The sequence below is a fragment of the Haemaphysalis longicornis genome, unplaced genomic scaffold (assembly GCF_048455015.1).
Source record: "Haemaphysalis longicornis isolate Haplotype H1 unplaced genomic scaffold, Haemaphysalis longicornis Haplotype H1 scaffold_14, whole genome shotgun sequence".
Lineage (NCBI taxonomy): Eukaryota > Metazoa > Arthropoda > Arachnida > Ixodida > Ixodidae > Haemaphysalis > Haemaphysalis longicornis.
Genome location: NW_027526245.1, coordinates 7,325,070 through 7,342,833, shown reverse-complemented (window position 1 = coordinate 7,342,833; position 17,764 = coordinate 7,325,070).

The following is a 17,764-nucleotide window of genomic DNA, read 5'->3' as shown; positions in this document are numbered from 1 at the left end:
ACAATTATGTTGAATGTAGCTTTTTACACGTGCAGAAAGTGAATTCCTGTTTTATATTTTTTGCACGTGATTTAGTGCCTGTGCAAACCAGGTAGGGGGGGCTAAGAGTCCTTCAACGTCTGCTTGAGGCTGGGCAGATATTGTGTCATAATGCTAGTAATGTGAGCAATTACAAAGTCTTGGGGGTTCAGTAACACTGGCGCAAGAAGTAATTGGAACGGTGGAACTCAGGTCAAACTCGGGTCTGTGTAGCTGCACCAACGGTAACTAACAGGAACATATCAAATTGCCGCGAACCATGCAAGGGTTTGTATATTTATTGTTTGTTTTTACTGCCGGGACACGCCCGGCTGTGTTATCTGGGATCCCAGGAAAGCGCGGCTTGCATTCTTGATTTTTATGCCGAAGGGGCTATCACATTCAGATAAGCAGACTGTTTTGCCACAACGTCGCTAGCCCAGAATAATCTTCTCCGATCTACAATGTTCTGGATGTGAATCAATGGTTCCAGAAACACTTGCGCCGAAACATACAAGCCTGCAGAGCAGACGCAGGAGGGTTGCATGTGGGCTAGTTGGAATTGAGACGTTCTTGGATAAAAGCAGGGCGAATTCAGACGAAGACAGAAGGAAGTAACCACAAGGACAGCCGCTGGCCTAACAACTGAATTTTTAATATCAGAAAGGCTGAATATAACTACTGAACACAAACAATAAAGTAATAAAAAGACAATGCGCATGAGCAAACAACGTATGGGTGCGAGCTAGTTGGTACTCCATTTAAACACGTTTGCAAACAAGTTTGCAAAGGTCACGTTGACACAACGAGTAGATGTGCGCAGTTTACAATCAAGGCACACGCAGATACGGAATCTTTTTAGGATGGAGAAATAAGCTTGTTTTGCTTACACACTTGTCACCTCGTTCAGCTATGTGGAATGCCTCCATGATTTCGCGGGTTGTTTGATTACGGTGCCGAAATATAATGTTAGTGGCAGGAAAATTACGTTCGCATTGGCTGCACTTAGCACAATGCGAAGAAACATGTGATGATACATTGCTTTTCAATCACAATTCATGTTGTCTTAAACGCACATTGATACAGCGGCCAGTTAGCCCAACATAGGTTCGGCTAGCGTGACTAAATAAGCTACGCTAAGAGCACCGCTACTTCGTGCACCCGGAAGCGTCAGGGAGCCATTTTGTTGATGGCTTGGAGTGTTGCCATCCCTCCCAACGAAACCGCCGCCGCCGGTTGTGGCGGGCAGAGTGTGACCTGCCGCTCTAGCATCCACGCAGCAGAGAAAGAGGGAGAGAGAGAGATGGGGAGAGAGTGGGAGAGAAGGCACCTAGAAACAAAACGGCTGCGCCCATATGTAAACAAATAACAAGTGGTGCGGACCCACCAATGGAAATCCTGGCGGCACATAACAATGAGGAAAAAGATTGCCGATACTCTAAAAGCCTCTATTTAGTGACGCTAGGTTCGGCCACAAGGCAAAGGAAGGCTGTACACAACTCCTGTTGCGAATGCGGCATACCAGTTCTTGTGGTTGACACCACAACAAACCCCTTTCTCCTCACCTCCCTGCTCTATCTTTCTATCCAGCCTGCCACATACAGAACGAAACTTGTTGGGTGCCGAGATAGCCACTTGCACTCCATAGCGATGGCCCACTTTTTAGGCGGTGTGTGATCGTATGAATGTATGAGATGACGGCAACTTTTTAGGTATTTTGTGCGTCCTCAGCAACATCGCGGCCGCCGGACTTTGTTTTTACAATTTTTAGAAGTTTTTCACACGACCATGACAAGAGATGCTGTGGAAATCACGCCTCCCTTAACTTTTTAACTTGCTCCTTGAAGCTGTTGGTCATCAAGTGCTGGCACGATTTCAATATGGCTGAGCGAAAACATGACAAGGCAATAGCGTTTTTACAAGCTTGGTATGGCCCGATGAGTAGTTCTTCAAAGGCTTGACCGATCGTGGCGCATATTTCCAGCAGACATGCTCCTTATCAAACCGAAGATAGAGATCCAGATACTGGATGCCATTCTGTTTTGTTGTCTCAAGCGTGAAATTGAGTCCCAAACCCCTTTGCTTAAATACCTTTAAAATATCCACAGGCTAGAGGAATCCTCAAAAATCACCAGGTAGTCGTCTACGTAACGCAAAACTTTTGTGGCCATACGTTCAGGTCCCTCTCAAGAGCGCGATCAACTTTGGCAAGAAAAATGTCGCTTAGAATTGGAGCCACTCGCGAGCCGATACATACTCCCGACTTCTGCGTGTACACTACACCGTCCCGGCAAACAACCAAAGAGTTTAAATCAAAATTCAAAAGTTCCAAGAAAGCTGGAACAGGTATGCCGCTTACATTTTTAAACGCCATTTCGTCGTTATCACTCGTAATGCACTCCTTCACAGCGGGCAAAAGATCGGCATGGGGAAGCGAATAGAACAGACCTTCCACATATATGCTAATAGCAGAACAGTGAGAAAGGTGATGCGTTTTCAAATACTTGACTAGAGCATCGGAATTTGGGACAAGGAAGGGACCATCAACGTGAAAAGTGGAGAGACACTTCTGTGAGAACCCAGACACACAGTACTGCCACGTCTGTCGCTCCGTAACAATTAACCTAATGTGATTCCTAGCTTATGGGCCTTGGCTGTGTAGAAAACGTCACGGTGAAGCTTATTAGCCTCTTTTACTGATTCGGCCAACTTGCCAAAATTCCTGTCTATCAGCAAGGAGCATGCTTCTTTCTTTCTTGCCAACAAGTTAACACCCACTTTCTTAAAGCTTTTCTCTACTGCTGCCATAGCCTTATGGCCAAAAAGAGCCTCAAGCATTACAACCAAAGGAACCCTCCTTGTCCGACTCAAGCACCCGAAGCTCATTGCTTACGAGGTGATCAACTAGAGAAGATATTGGGGAACGCTTAACAGGTTTTTTTCTCTCGCCAAACGGACTCCATGCAGTCACTTATGCACCTGTATTCTTCATTGTCCGGAACGTGTGCCCTTACGCCTCTAGCGAGAGCCACCTTTTCCACCGGGCGAATTTGCGGCTGGAAGCAGAACTTTGTTCCCAGCTGGAGCACCTTCTGGTGAACCTCTGGCATGTGGGCGTCGCCCAGGAAGATTACACGTCTTTGTGGTGGAACAGCTTTCTTTCTTCTTGAAAGGCTTGCCCGCACATGTTTCCAAAAGGCTTCCGTGTGCTGATTGGCTAACCGAATAAAGTCACGGTAAGCGCGGAGGCGCGAATTGGCAGGGTACGCTAGGCCGCAGTGGGTCCACAGGCAGTCACGCTAAAACCGTTCTTGACGGCCCCATTCACTCCGGAGAAGTTTGCAGAACCTCTTCGTGTGGCTCGATGAAGGATGAAGCCAACCGCACAAGACTGGGATTCCTACCGGGCAGGTTCCATGCCTCAGATGCCATGATGCTGTCCGTGTACGTACCGCTGAAATGGCAATGAGTGATGCCAACGTTGCAGGATTAGTACCTTGAAAGTTTAAACACTGAACGGTATGGCCAAAAAGTTTTCCGTTACGTAGATGACTACCTGTTTATTTTTGAGGAGTCCTCCAGCCTAAGAGCGACTGTGGATATTTTAAAGGTATTTAAGCAAAGGGGTTTGGGACTCAATTTCACGCTTGAGACAACAAAACCGAATGGCATGCAGTATCTGGATCTCTATCTTCGGTTTGATAAGGAGCATGTCTGCTGGATGTATACGCCACGATCGGTCAAGCCTTCGATGAACAACTCATTGGGCCATACCAAGCTTGTAAAAAGCTATTGGCTTGTCACGTTTTCGCTCAGCCATTTCGAAATCGTGCCAGCACTTCATGACCAACAGCTTCACTGAGCAAGGTAAAAATTAAGGGAGGCGGGATTTCCACAGCATCTCTTGTCATGGTCGTGTGAACAACTTGTAAAAATCCTAAAAACAAAGCCCGGCGGCCGGGATGTTGCTGAGGACGCACAAAAAACCAAAACGTTGCCGTCATTTCATACATTCATACGATCACACACCGCCTTAAAAAAGTGGACCATCGCTATGGAGTGCAAGTGGCTATCTCGGCACGCAAAAAGTTTCGTTCTGTATGTGGCAGGCTTGACAGAAATATAGAGCAGCGAGGTGAGAAGAAAGGGGTTGGTTGTAGTGTCAACCACAAGAACCGGTATGTCGCATGCGCAACGGGAGTTGTGTACAGCATTCTTTTGGCTTGTGGCGGAACCTATGTTAGGCAAACTGGCCACTGTATCAACGTGCGTTTAAGAGAGCATGAATTGACATTGAAAAGCACTGCATCATCCCATCTTCGCATTGCGCTAAGTGCAGCCAATGCGAACCCAATTTTCCTGCCACTAGCATTTTGATTGATTGTAGGGTTTAACGCGCCGACGCAACGCAGGCGATGAGGCGCGCCGTAGTGGAGGGCTCCGGATTAATTTTGACCACCTGGGGATCTTTAACGTGCGCCGAAATCTCGTACACACGGGCGTTTTTGCTTTTCGCCTCCATCAGAAAAGCGACTGCCGCGGCCGGGAATCGAACCCGCGACCTCGTGCTCAGCAGCGCAACGCCTTAGCCACTGAGCCACTGCGGCGGGTCACTAGCATTTTATTTCGCACCGTAATCAAACAACCCGCAAAATCACGGAGGCATTCCACATAGCTGAACGAGGTGACAAGTGTGTAAGCAACACAAGCATATGTCTCCATCCTAAAGAGATTGCGTATCTGCGTGTGCCTTGATTGTAACATGCGCACGTCCAGTCATGGTATCAACGTGACCTTTGCAAACTTGTTTGCTCATGCGCATTGTCTTTTATTACTTTATTGTTTGTGATAGGTATTTATATTCACCCTTTCTCATATTAAAGATTCCGTTTTTAGACCAGCGGCTGTCCTTGTGGTTACCTTCTTCTGTCTTCGTCTGAATTTGCGTTGGTTTTATCCAAGAGCAGACGCCGCGGCATTCGATCGCCGACGCTCGCTTGCGTATACATCACTTTGCTGACTGCTGCCTCGCCGCCTGTGTAATCTTTAAGTTGTTATGGGAGCACAAGTTCGCTCCAATAAACTTGTTTTCCTTCAAGACCACTGCGTCCTCTTCGGCATCGTGACATCTGGTGGAGGTGCTGGGTACATGAACCCTAACCCATTGTCAAGCCGACAAAGAAGCCCAACTCTTGTCAGCCCGCGAGAGCAATGTCTTCAACCAGAGTTTAGAATGCTTCCGCACAACGTGAAGAAAGAAGACGACATGAAAACCCCCATGATCAACGCAAGCACCATGACCAGCGCTTCAAATCCTGCCCTAGTCCTGCGACAGCCTCGGGAACCACCATGGTTCGACGGATGACCCGGAGAGGACCCTGAGGAGTGGTATTCTGAAATGTATTTGGAAGATACAGCCCGAACGTGGTTCGACAACAATGAAAGCTCGCTAACCAACTGAACTGGCGTTAAAAGCGAGTTCCTTAAAACATTCGCCACGGTCGTGCGGAGAGAACGAGCCGCACTTTTGTTGGAAACGCACAAGCACCACCCCAACGAAGGGGTCGTGATCTTCATTGAGGAGATGAAGCAACTATTGCGCCGCGCGGACACCAAAATGACTGAAGAAAAGAAGCTTAGGTTTTTAATGCGAGGAGTGAAGCAAGAAGCAAGAACTCTTTGCCTGCCTTGTCCGCAACCCCCCTAAAGCGGTGGCTGAAATCACATCTGAGGCTGCCGCATTGGAAAACACTCTCGAAATTCGAACGAGACAGTACGACTGCCCTGTGAACGTGTTGTTCTCAGAGAGAATCGATGCCGCAACTGCAGGCTCCGATACATTGCGCGAGACCATCCGAGCAGTGGTCAAAAAGGAGCTTCGGAAGCTTTTTTTAACGGCGCAGCAAGATGAAGTGGCTTCCCTGACTGACGTCATCCGAGAAGAGGTTCAACAGGCACTGGAGGCTTCTACGCCATCCGAAGCACCCCGTGAGCCACAAGTGATGACCTACTCCGCAGCTCTTCGTCGAACCCGCCCTGCTGCCATCCGTCGTCAAGAGACCCCGCCATTCGCCGTCCCCTGTCACCCGCCCAACTCCCGGTATTCCAGTACCAGACGCCGAGGAAGACTGACGTGTGGCGAACGCCCAATAATCACCCGTGGTGCTACCAGTGCGGAGAGCCGCCCACATCTACCGTCGCTGACCTTACAAGAGGCTCGGTCTGCGAGTATTATCCGTCGACGCACCACACCCCCGACCCGGCCAGCGCCCTACTGAAATCAAAGAATACCTGTGCAACACCAACCGAGGACCATCCCGCTTAAACCGTTCGCCATCGCCCTACCCGTACCAGTCGCAAAACCGCCGTAGCACCACAGACTTCTCACGTGGAAGGTCCCCCACCCCACGAAGGGAAAACCAAAAGCAGCAACTTCTCGAGGTGAAGTTGCACTATGGTAAAAAAACGAAAACCTTCCAACGACGCATGGCCGCAACGAACACAGTACCCGCAGCCCAACGACTCGATCTAACCCGGACGTTACTCCCGAGCCCGATGACGACACGACGCGACACGTACTCTAAATGACAGAGCCGGGCGCTGAGAAGACGACGACAATGACGACGCATAGTGCCCGACCGTCAACACGCACAAGCCGAGATACAACGCCCCGACGCACCCGAAACTTGAGGAAAGCGGCGTCCGACGTCCAGTTGTTCATCAAAGGCTTTGACTTTGTCACCCTCATCAACACGGGAGCCGACTACTCGGTAATGAGCGGCTCATTCGCGTCTAAGCTGAAGAAATACTACAACATGGTATGGTATGCATATGCGCGCAGCAGGAGGCCATCTCGTAACACCAAGTGGAACGTGCAGATGGCGCGTCACCAAAGGCGGCACCACGTACCCTGCTGAGTTCGTTATATTGCCTAACTGCTCCTTGGATGTAATTTTCGGAATGGACTTCTTGACGGACAAGGGTGCAATAATTGATCGCCCGACCAAGTCGATAACTTTTTCCTCCGATCACTCCACGACACCGACGCCGAACCCCGATCTCCGTGCTGCTGTAAGGATCGCCAACGAGGACGTCACCCTGCCATCCCGCGCAAGCTTGATGATCGCCGTATACTGTGAGGATGCTGCTCCTTACATCGACGCTATCACAGTGACCAAAAATTGCTTGTCAACCGCGGGGTCTCCGTCGCAAGAGGCCTTACGTGCTTTAATCAATGAAAATCAAACTTTTTAGTCACAAAATTCACCGATGAGTACCAGCATCTAAACAAGGGCGCTCCAATTGCATTCCTCGAAGAAACGGAAGAAGCAAGTGATGGCGGTCGCCAACTTTGAATCAGCACGCGCAGATGCTTCCAAGCTGCCGCATCCCTTCGACGTTAACCCGGCGCTGCCGCAAGAACATCGGGAGAGATTATTTGATGTGCTGCGTCGCTACAACGAGTGTTTTTCGTCGAAGTCAAAATTACGGCTGGCACTCCTAGCGAAACACGGAATTATAACCGAAGATGGAACCCGACATCCCCGACAGTCACCGTACCGCGTCTATTCACAAGAACGGGAAGCCATCCGGACTCAAGTGGACGACATGCTCAGCGACCACATTGTACAGCCATTAAAAATCGCCTGGCCTGCGTCAGTCGTACTCGTAAAGAAAACAGATGGCATATTAAGGTTCTGCGTTGACTACCGGCGACTCAACAAAATCACCAAAAAGGACGTGTACCCCCTGCCACAAATCGACGACCCCCTCGACCACCTCTGCCCTGACAAGTACTTCTCATCGATGGATCTGAAGATCGGCTACTGGCAAATTGAAGTGGACGAGAGAGACCGAGAGAAGACTTAACTTATACCCTTGACAGCCTATAGGAGTTCAATGTGATGCCTTTTGGGCTTTCCACGGCGCCAGCAACGTTTCAAAGAGTTATGGACACTGTGCTAGCTGGCCAGAAGTGGCACACTTGCCTCGTATAACTCGACGACGGTGTGGTATTCGCCCGGACTTTCGACGAACACCTTGCAAGGTTGGAGTCTGTACTCGAGGCCATTCGTACATCAGGGCTAACGCTGAAGCATGAAAAGTGTCGTTTGGCGTATGAGGAGCCGAAGTTCTTGGGCCACATCTTCAACACCGCGGGAGTCCTACCTTACCCGGCAAAAACGTCACCCATTGCGAACTTCTGAAGGCCGAAAAACAAGAAGGGCGTGCGAAGATTTCTCGGATTGTGCACGTACTTACGGCGCTTCGTCGCACACTTCGCACGCATTGCAGAACCACGCACGCGGTCGACGAAAAATAGGATTCCTTTTAACTGGGAAAACGACCAAGAAAAGGCATTCTGCGAGCTGCAAAAACTTTTGCAAAGCCCGCCCGTGCTCCCTCATTTCGACGAAAGCGCCGAAACAGAAATAGACCACGGACGCCAGCGATATAGGTTTGGGTGCCGTCCTCGTCCAAAATCAAAGCGGTGGCGAAAAGGTAATCGCCTATGCCAGTTGTGGTCTATCGAAAGAGTAGAAAAACTTCTCTGCCTCAGAGAAAGAGTGCCTGGCTATTATATGGGCCATTTCAAAATTTCGCCCATACGTTTATGGCAGACCGTTCAAGGTTGTGACAGACCACCATGCGCTGTGTTGGCTCGCCAATTTGAAGGACCCCTCTGGCTGCCTTGGGCGATGGAGCTTGCGCCTGCAGGAATTCGACGTTATAATTGTCCATAAATCCGGCTGGAAACACTCCAACGCCGACTGTTTGTCCCGTACCCCCTTTGATCCACCACCTCAAGACTCCGATGCCGACAGCGCGTTCATCGGATGCGTGATGGAGAGCGATATAGCCGCACAACAGCGTGCCGACACAAAGTTACGCTTCATAATCGACTACATGGAAGGACGCAATGTCGCCGAGCCTAGAGCCTTCAAGCGAACCATACCGGCATTCAGCCTCAAAACCTCCGTCCTCGTGAAGAAAATTTTCAGCCCCGGAACGAGAACGAATTACATCCTTCTCAACCCTTCAGATCTTCGTGACGAAATTTTCGAAGCGTGCCACGACGACCCGTCTTCCGGACATCTCGGCGCAGCTCACAAAATTGGAAAAATCAAGGCGAAGTACTACTGGCCCCGCATAACATCCGACGTCACCCACTATGTTCGCAGTTCCCGTGACTGCCAGCGTTCAAAAACGCCACGGATATACCCGCCATACTTCAAGCAGCCGATCGCCGTCCCATCGAGGCCATTCCAACAGATTGGAATGGACCTTCTGAGCCCGTTTCCTACGTCACAATTCCGAGAACAATTAGATTGTCGTAGCGACAGGCTACATGACGCGCTAAGCAGAGACCGCCGCTCTACCGAGGGGGACTGCAGAAGAATTCGCGAAGTTCTTCATGAACCAACTTGTGCTGTGACATGTAGCCCCGGATGTCCTAATCATGGACCCCGGAACGGCCTTCACTGCGGAGCTTATGCAAGAAATCTTACGCTGCAGCAACACGGATCTCAGAAGATCGACAGCTTACCACCTCCAAACGAACGGACTAACGGAACGTCTGAACAAGACAGTTGCGGATATGCTGTCACCCGCCGCGGTGGCTCAGTGGCTAAGGCTTGCGCTGCTGAGCACGAGGTCGCGGGTTCGATTCCCGGCCGCGGCGGCCGCTTTTCTGATGGAGGCGAAAAGCAAAAACGCCCGTGTGTACGAGATTTCGGCGCACGATAAAGATCCCCAGGTGGTCAAAATTAATCCGGAGCGCTCCACTACGGCGCGCCTCATCGCGTGCGTTGCGTCGGCGCGTTAAACCGCACAATCAATCAATCAATCAATGCGGATATGCTGTCAATGTACGTCGACGTTGAATATAAGACTTGGGACGAAGTGCTCCCGTATTTCAAGTTTGCGTACAACACGGGTATCCAGGAAACTACGCAAATGACGCCGTTCGAGCTTGTCTACGGAAGACTGCCGACAACGATGTTTGATGCCATGCTTCCGCATATAGAAGACGACGATTTCAACTCCGACGTCCAAGTACACCTTCAGTGCGCGGAGGAGGCCCGCCAGCTCGCTCGAGTTCGTACGACGGACCAGCAGCTGGTGGGTGCCGGGCGCTACAACCTCCGACGCCGAGAAGTCGTGTACCACCCAGGGGACCGTGTTTGGGTTTGGACTCCCATCCGACGACGCGGACTAAGTGAGAAGCTTCTGCTACGGTATTTCCGACCGTACCAGATTCTACGACGTGTCGGCCAACTTACCTACGAGGTGATCCCCGATGGTGATTCCGGAATATCACGACGACGCACACGGCCCGAAGTCGTCCACATGGTTAGCTTGAAACCTTACTATGCAAGTCGACGGACTTTCTTTTTTGTTTCTTCGGACTGTCTTTTATTTTAGCATCGGGTCGATGCACTCTAAGGGGGGGTAATGCCACGAACCATGTATGGGTTTGTGTATTTATTGTTTGTTTTTACAGCCAGTCCACGCCCGGCTGCTTGATCTGCGTTCCAAGCAAAGCGCGGCTTCCATTCTTTATTTTTATGCCGCACGGGCTATCACATTCAGATAAGCGGACTGTTTCGCCCTAACGTCGCTAGCCCAGAATACTCTTTTGTGATCTACAATGTTCTGGATGTGAATCAATGGTTCCAGAAACACTTGCTGCGAAAGATAAAAGCCTGCATAGCAGACGCCGCAGCATTCGATCGCCTACGCTCGCTTGCGGATACGTCACTTTGCTGACTGCCGCCTCGACGCCTGTGTATTCTTTGAGTGGTTAGGGGAGCACAAGTTCGCTCCAATAAACTTGTTTTCTTCAAGACCACTGCGTCGTCTTTGGCGTCGTGACAATCTACGCATGCCTAACGGCCACAATAACCCCTCAATACCTATGGACGCTTCTGCATTACAGTGGCACAGAGCAATATACATTGGATGTTGGATGCTGCACCATTGGAGTGATGGTGCTCTTAGCAGCCACTTTTTGCAGCATATCCTGCATGCTTCCAGTGAAGGTGACCAGTTAAGCTGAATCTCTTGTGGATGCAAAAAGGCACTGTGCGTTTCAGAGAATACAAACTGCTGACATTCTTTGGCGCTATCTATACACTGAGTTTACATGGGTTCCTTGTCAGTGGTCAGTTAATCACCCGGCTGTCTTTCAATCGGTCAAGCAAAGTAAAAACAATGGGACGCTTATGCTGGGTGTGTGTTCAAGGTCCCGAAGTTATTTGTGATGTTGATTTGGGAGTTGATCTCTGGATAGAATTTTTTTTCTTTTATTTTTTTTTTCATTCAAGCTACCCATCCCTTGCTCTAAAATAAGATCATGTCAAGGCTACTGAGCTGCACTGTTTGTGGCACCTAGAGTAAGGCATCTTTATGCTTCATTTATGTCGACTGCATACTTCGACTGCTCGGAATGCTTTAAGCACAGTGCTTAAAATATGCGCACAGGCTCGGTTGTTGTCTCATGAGCATATGAAAGAGTTCAAATTCATTCTGCACCTTGTAATGTGTCCACGGCGTCATCAATACCTGCCATGGGGTAAACATCTTTTTTGGTGAGTTTGTTAAGGGCCCTGTAATCGACACAGAATCTCACGGAACCGTACTTTTTCTTGACCCATACAACGGGCGAATACGAGGAGCTCCATGATGGACGAACAATGTCCCGCTTGAGCATGTCATCAACATTGTCTTGTATGACTTTACGCTCAGCAGAAGAAACGTGGTACGGGCGACGACGAATAATTAAGTACCCATCCGTTTCGATTCGGTGCGTCGCTGCCGCTGTATGACCCAGGACTGCATAATGGGAGTGAAATGCTGCTTGGTGTTTATCCAGGAGACCTCGTACAACTTTTCGTTAACTTGCCCACAGTTCTACGGTCATAGTAGTATCCACGGAGACCAACACTGAAGTTTCGACTTGGCAGGCAGGTGTTATACAAGAAATGCTGCATATACAGCGGACATCAAAACCCTTACTGTGAGAGACAGAAGCGATAGTGGCTCCTTGTGGCAGTAGGAGCGGTTCCAGGGTAATGTTCTGTACCGCTAGCAGGGCGGAGCCATGCGAAAACCGTACTAAGCAAGGACGCATCACTACCCCTTTAGGTGCAAATTTCGAGTCAGCACAATGAACACGTCTCCATCAATGATGTTCCTTAACGTAGTGGAAATAAGACATTCTTGGCCATTCAGCAGAACAAAATCAGTAGCTGTCACTATCCGTGACTCTACCGCTTCCGCAAGCAGGGCAAGGTCGGTTTCAGTCATGTGAATAGAAGGTTTCCGACAAGAAATAAAAGCAGAAGCAGAAAATAGAAAGCCCCATCTTAGAGTTAGTTGATGCGCACAGGGTGATAACACAGCAAATTGGATATGATTGCGGATGCCGTCGATGAACACGCGTGCTGTACAATATCCGCTGCGTTTTATCATGACACCGTTAGCACCATGCAGAACCGGACCACTATAAGGTGTTGTGACCTTGCGCAAGCGAGAGCACAAGTCAGAATGAATAACGGAAATGCTAGCACCGGTGTCTACTAAAGCTTCTACACTTATATTTTCCACAAAAACAGTTATGTATTTGATGGGCCTAATGCAGGACTTGTTACATTTTCCAATGATGCAGTTTTACCTCGAATAACTGCTCCTTTTAGTTTTCCTGGTTCCGGTCGAGGCGATGAGTAGCGGGGCGAAGAGGAGAGGTTGAGCGACGGAAAGGTGACCGCGAACGGCGTCTCGGCTGACGGGAGTTGTTTGGGAAATCGCAAGTGTCCGGGGAGGAGGAGGCACAAAAGCATGGTTGAAGGCGAGAAGGCCCTTTTCGACAAGCAGCAGCCAGAACCCGAGAAGGGACTTCGAAACACGATGATGATGATCAAGCGTACCTCGCCCAGGCGACGACGTGCTGATGATGAACGGGCAAGGTAAGAAGACGAAGACGATGCCTTGATGGCAAATAAATGGAGGTAAAACGGTGAAGCAACCTCGGCGCTCAGAGTTAGTCACTTGCGCTTACAAAAGATCAATATTTTAACATGCCTTCCACAACTCCCCCTTCGAACTACGAAATAAGTTTAGAATTTTGCGTATGGGCAGATACAAACCTCATAGAAAGGGAAAAGTTAATACACGTAATAAAGTGGTGGTTCTGCGACCCTAATAACAAGTTTTGATGGAGTAATGTATATATTGTCAATTGGGTTCGAAATTTCTTAAACCTCAGCTAAACTAGCAGGTATTTCGTTTTCCTCTCAAGTTCTTAAAATGAGCTATTTTTGGTTTGAATATAAGATAATAGTATAAACCCCCAGTATAAGAGGTTTGATTGCATGAACCGTGGCATTGGCGTCAGCACCAAGAAATGTCTGATGTTCGAAAGTTTAAGAAAAAGCATTTTAACGATACTTCTTAAGAACGCCGGTAATTCTTTCCTTGCATGCAGCGACGAATAATAGTTGGTTCCTTAACAGTAGGTGACATTTTTGCCACAATTACGAACCGTTGCATGTTTTGCAGAGGTCTCTACTTTTCTACAGTGTTTTTTGTGCCATTGTTGAAATTAGTCAGTTAAAAAAATAGCGTGCTTTTTCTCTCTATTCTTAAAATTAGCTGAGATCATCAATTGATATGATTTTTAAAACTGCTTCAAAAGTTTCTTCTTCGTTTTATCAGAGTCCTTCAATGCTTTTCTGGTCACGAAACTCCGGCTCCCGTTTCATACAGGGACAAAAGTTGCCACTATGGTCGCCGCTGTCAGCGCGGGGGCATTTCATGCCCGCGCCACCCGCGCGCAAGCATTCTGCCGAAGCTGGTACCCGTTCGAGGCAGTTGTGGATAGCTCATAAAATATTCTGCTATCATTCATATTTAGCTTTACGTACAATGTGGTTGCTGCACTCGCGTGTGAAAAGGTTTTCTTCGCTTACCTTTGCATGATATCAACGCTTTGATGGAGCCAGTCGTGCCGCAGCAGTTATGAATGTACCTGTTGTTGCGACAGTTCTTTCATCTCGTGCAGGGCAGCGTAAAATTGTGCTTTGTTTAAACGAAGGTTATCTCGTTGGTTTTGCAACTCTGGCGAAGCCTCGGATTTAGAAATTCGCAAATATTATCCGCACAGTGAGCACCCGCGGCGAAGCTGATCGTGCGCGTTATATGCAATCCGACCGTCTACGCCGCCGGTGTTCGCTGCGGCTGCGGTACCGAAACTAAAGCTGAAGCAGAATCATTCAGTTGATCATAGCGCATAGAATATTCTGCTATTACTCATATTTAGCCTGACGTACAATGGGGCTGCTGCACTCGCGTGTGAAAGTTTTCTTTGCTTACCTTTGCACGATATCAACGCTTCGATGGAGCCAGTCGTGCCGCAGCTGTTATGAATTTACGGGTTGTTGCAGCAGTTCTTTCATCTCGTGCAAGGCAGCGTAAAATTGTGCTTTGTTTAAGCGAAGGTTATCTAGTTGGGCTTCCGAATCTGGCGAAGCCTCAGATTTAGAAATTCGCAAATATGATACGCGCAGTGAGCCCCCGCGGCGACGCCGATCGCGCTATGCAATCCGATCGTCTACGCCGCCGATGATCGCCGCGGCTGTGGTACGGAAGCTAAAGCTATAAATTTCGTGTGTTTAGTTTGTTACAGTTGACCTCATTCCTGTGCGGTCATCACATAGAGCTTCAGCAAAGCTTCAAAGTGCGAGCGATGAAGCTTTCGTCGCATTAATACATGCCCATCTCTAGGATTCTAACCAAGATTAAGTTCGAGTTCGCAGCTACCTTGTGTTCGTTTTCATGGAACTTCAACAGGGTAATAAAACTTGCTGTTGGGCTAGTTCTTTCATTCAACAGAGTAACGTTACATAGGCACAGGACGAGGAAAAGTGCGTCTCGCGAAATATTGTGCAGCCACTCAAGGCCATTCGGGTAGCTCCAATTTCCAAATGAGTTGCTTTCCCAGAAATGTCCCACCCACCGAGCCAAATCCAACTACCACTTCGATGTTGCATGCTTCAGTTTAACAGGGCGTTTTGCTATGATCGACTATACTCGCAAGGCATAGCTATGAAGATACTGGAACGGGGATGCTTGACCTACTGAAGTGAAGCAGTGTTTCAAAGTCTCTAAAAAAAAGCACACCTGTTAATGATCATGACGCTGCTGCTCCACCACGGATTTATTCAGCTGACTACTTAACATTGGTCAAAATACACTACATGTTGTCAAGCCAACGAGTCAATAATGCCACGAAGGGAATATTTCAATACATATCGTCACATCCCCAATGATGATGGAGTGTTCCTAAAACAATTCGGTTTATAGCAGAAAACATTTTCCCACAATAAGGTATAAAAACATAAACAACAGACAGCGCAGCGATGTCACGTACTCAAGGGCAACTTAAAGTTCTGAAAGGAAGGAGCGAACTTGTGTTCCGCAATAAGCTAGAAAGCATAAGCGTCGAAGAAACAGTCAGCAAAGTGACTTGCAGAGACGAGTGTTAGCGAATTGAATGCCTCAAAGTTTGCTATGCATTCTGTTGTGTGGAAATGCTTTTCTTTCAAGAAACATTTGCACAGACCGAGAACATTGCTAATGAGATAGGAAGTCTGGGCTAGTGACGACAAGGTTACATCTTTTACTTATTAAACAAAACTGCCGAGCGTTGCTTACGACAGAAAAAGTAAATTAGCGCTCAGCTCGTAACACAAGATCAGACAGCAGGGTGCATTCATGCACTAGTAACAAAACAAACAAATCCAAGGCACATTGTTCCAAACAAGGTCCGCAGTGTCAAAATTATTTTCGCAGACACGGACATACTGCGAGTCAAAAGAAAAGCCGCCGACTTCCTGTCGCGGTATTGCACGTTTCCACTGCTCGCGCTTATCGGCGTCACTTGGCAAGCAAAACAACGAGACCTTTTCGCTCGTACCTCTGTAGCCGGAGCGGCATCCCGGTACGCAACAAGTCTTGGGGATTTCCGCCCAGTGTCCTCACACAATATCACCAAAGGAGTCACATCAACTGGTAACTTAAAACTCAGAAAACAACGCGCCGATGCTACCGGATTCCGTGGGAGTGCAGCCACGCTGACGCAGCGCGCAGGTTTCGTCTGTCCCCCACTATGCACTCAGCGCCGCCCCGCGGCGGCTTCGGCGACATAGCAAGCTGCTCCCATAGCGTTACGGCGGAGTTTCGTGACCAGAAAAGCATTGAAGGACTCTGGTTTTATCAATGGCAAGCGATCACTCCTAATGAGGGGTATACAATTGGTAATGGTTTTTCTTTTGTTTCCTTGAAATTTTGATTAGAGATACGCTCAAGCGTGGCCAAAACTTATTGATAAGCACCATGTGTCGATGAGGGTGAACACAATTTTTCATGTGCAGTTGGAATAAGAGCAGTGAAAAGGGTGTCATGCAGATCATGTAGTGTGCTACTATTACTGAGACAGACTGCTTACGGTTTTCGCCCAATCATACTTACTTTTGAATTATGTAAATGGGAAATTGACCACTTATATCCAGCATAGCATTCATAATAGCGTAGGATCCAAGCTCATCTTACAAATAAAAATATCAAAAAGTGTTGCATTATGCCCTGTGGTACGCGTCTCCTTTTTTGAACTTTTGTGGCCACTTGAACCTATAGTTGAGAGAAGCTGAAACTGCGTGACGAATGTCATCGAGACGTGAATTTTCACGTTCCCTCGCAGTAAATAATTCAAGTTGTTTCATGGATGGAGGTTAAAAAATTTTCGTTGTTAATGATAAAAGAACCTAACTTTGATTCTGTTTATCGGTTTGATTCTGTAATGAGAGGGTCATTCACGTCCATGGTGAAGAACGTTACGACAAGACGGGACGGTCCGCACATACGCACAGCAGGAGGCCACCTCGTGACGCCAAGTGGAACGTGCACATCACGCGTCACCAGAGACGGCACCACGTATCCTGCTGCGTCCGTCATTTTGCCTAACTGGTCCCGTGACAAAATTCTCGGAATGGACTTTTTGACGGAAAATGGCGCAATAATTTTTCTGCAGACTAATTCGATAACTTTTTCCTCCGATCACTCCACGACGCCGCAACCGAACCCCGATCACCGTGCTCCTGTAAGGATCGCCGCGAGCACGTCACCCTGCCACCCTGCGCAAGCTTGGTGATCGCCGTCTACTGTGAGGATGCTGCTCCCGACATCGATGCTGTCGTAGAGAGTCACCAAAGGTTGCTTCCCAACCGCGGTGTCTCCGTCGCAAGAGGTATTGCGCGCTTTAACTAATTCCAGTCCCACGTTTTGGTCACTACTTGAAGCAGCCGCCCACTCAAATATAAAATACCCCGGCCGCGGCGGCCTCTATTCTGATGGAGGCGAAAAGCAAAAACGCCCGTGTGTGCGAAATTTCGGCGTACGTTAAAGATCCCCAGGTGGCCAAAATTAATCCGGAGCCCTCCACTATAGCGCGCCTCATCGCCTGCGTTGCGTCGGCGCGTTAAAACCCTACATTCAATCAAATATAAAATACGCCCTTGAAGACACCTTCCCACGCTGTGGAGGCAAGCTATAATTCTTGCTTTTCTAAGGAAGGGGAAAGACCCATCATCTCCCGCAAGTTCTTGATCCAATGCATTGACATATTCTTGTGCAAGCTCCTAATGAAGATCAGAAATAAATCGAGTTGTATACACAAAAAAGGCCGATA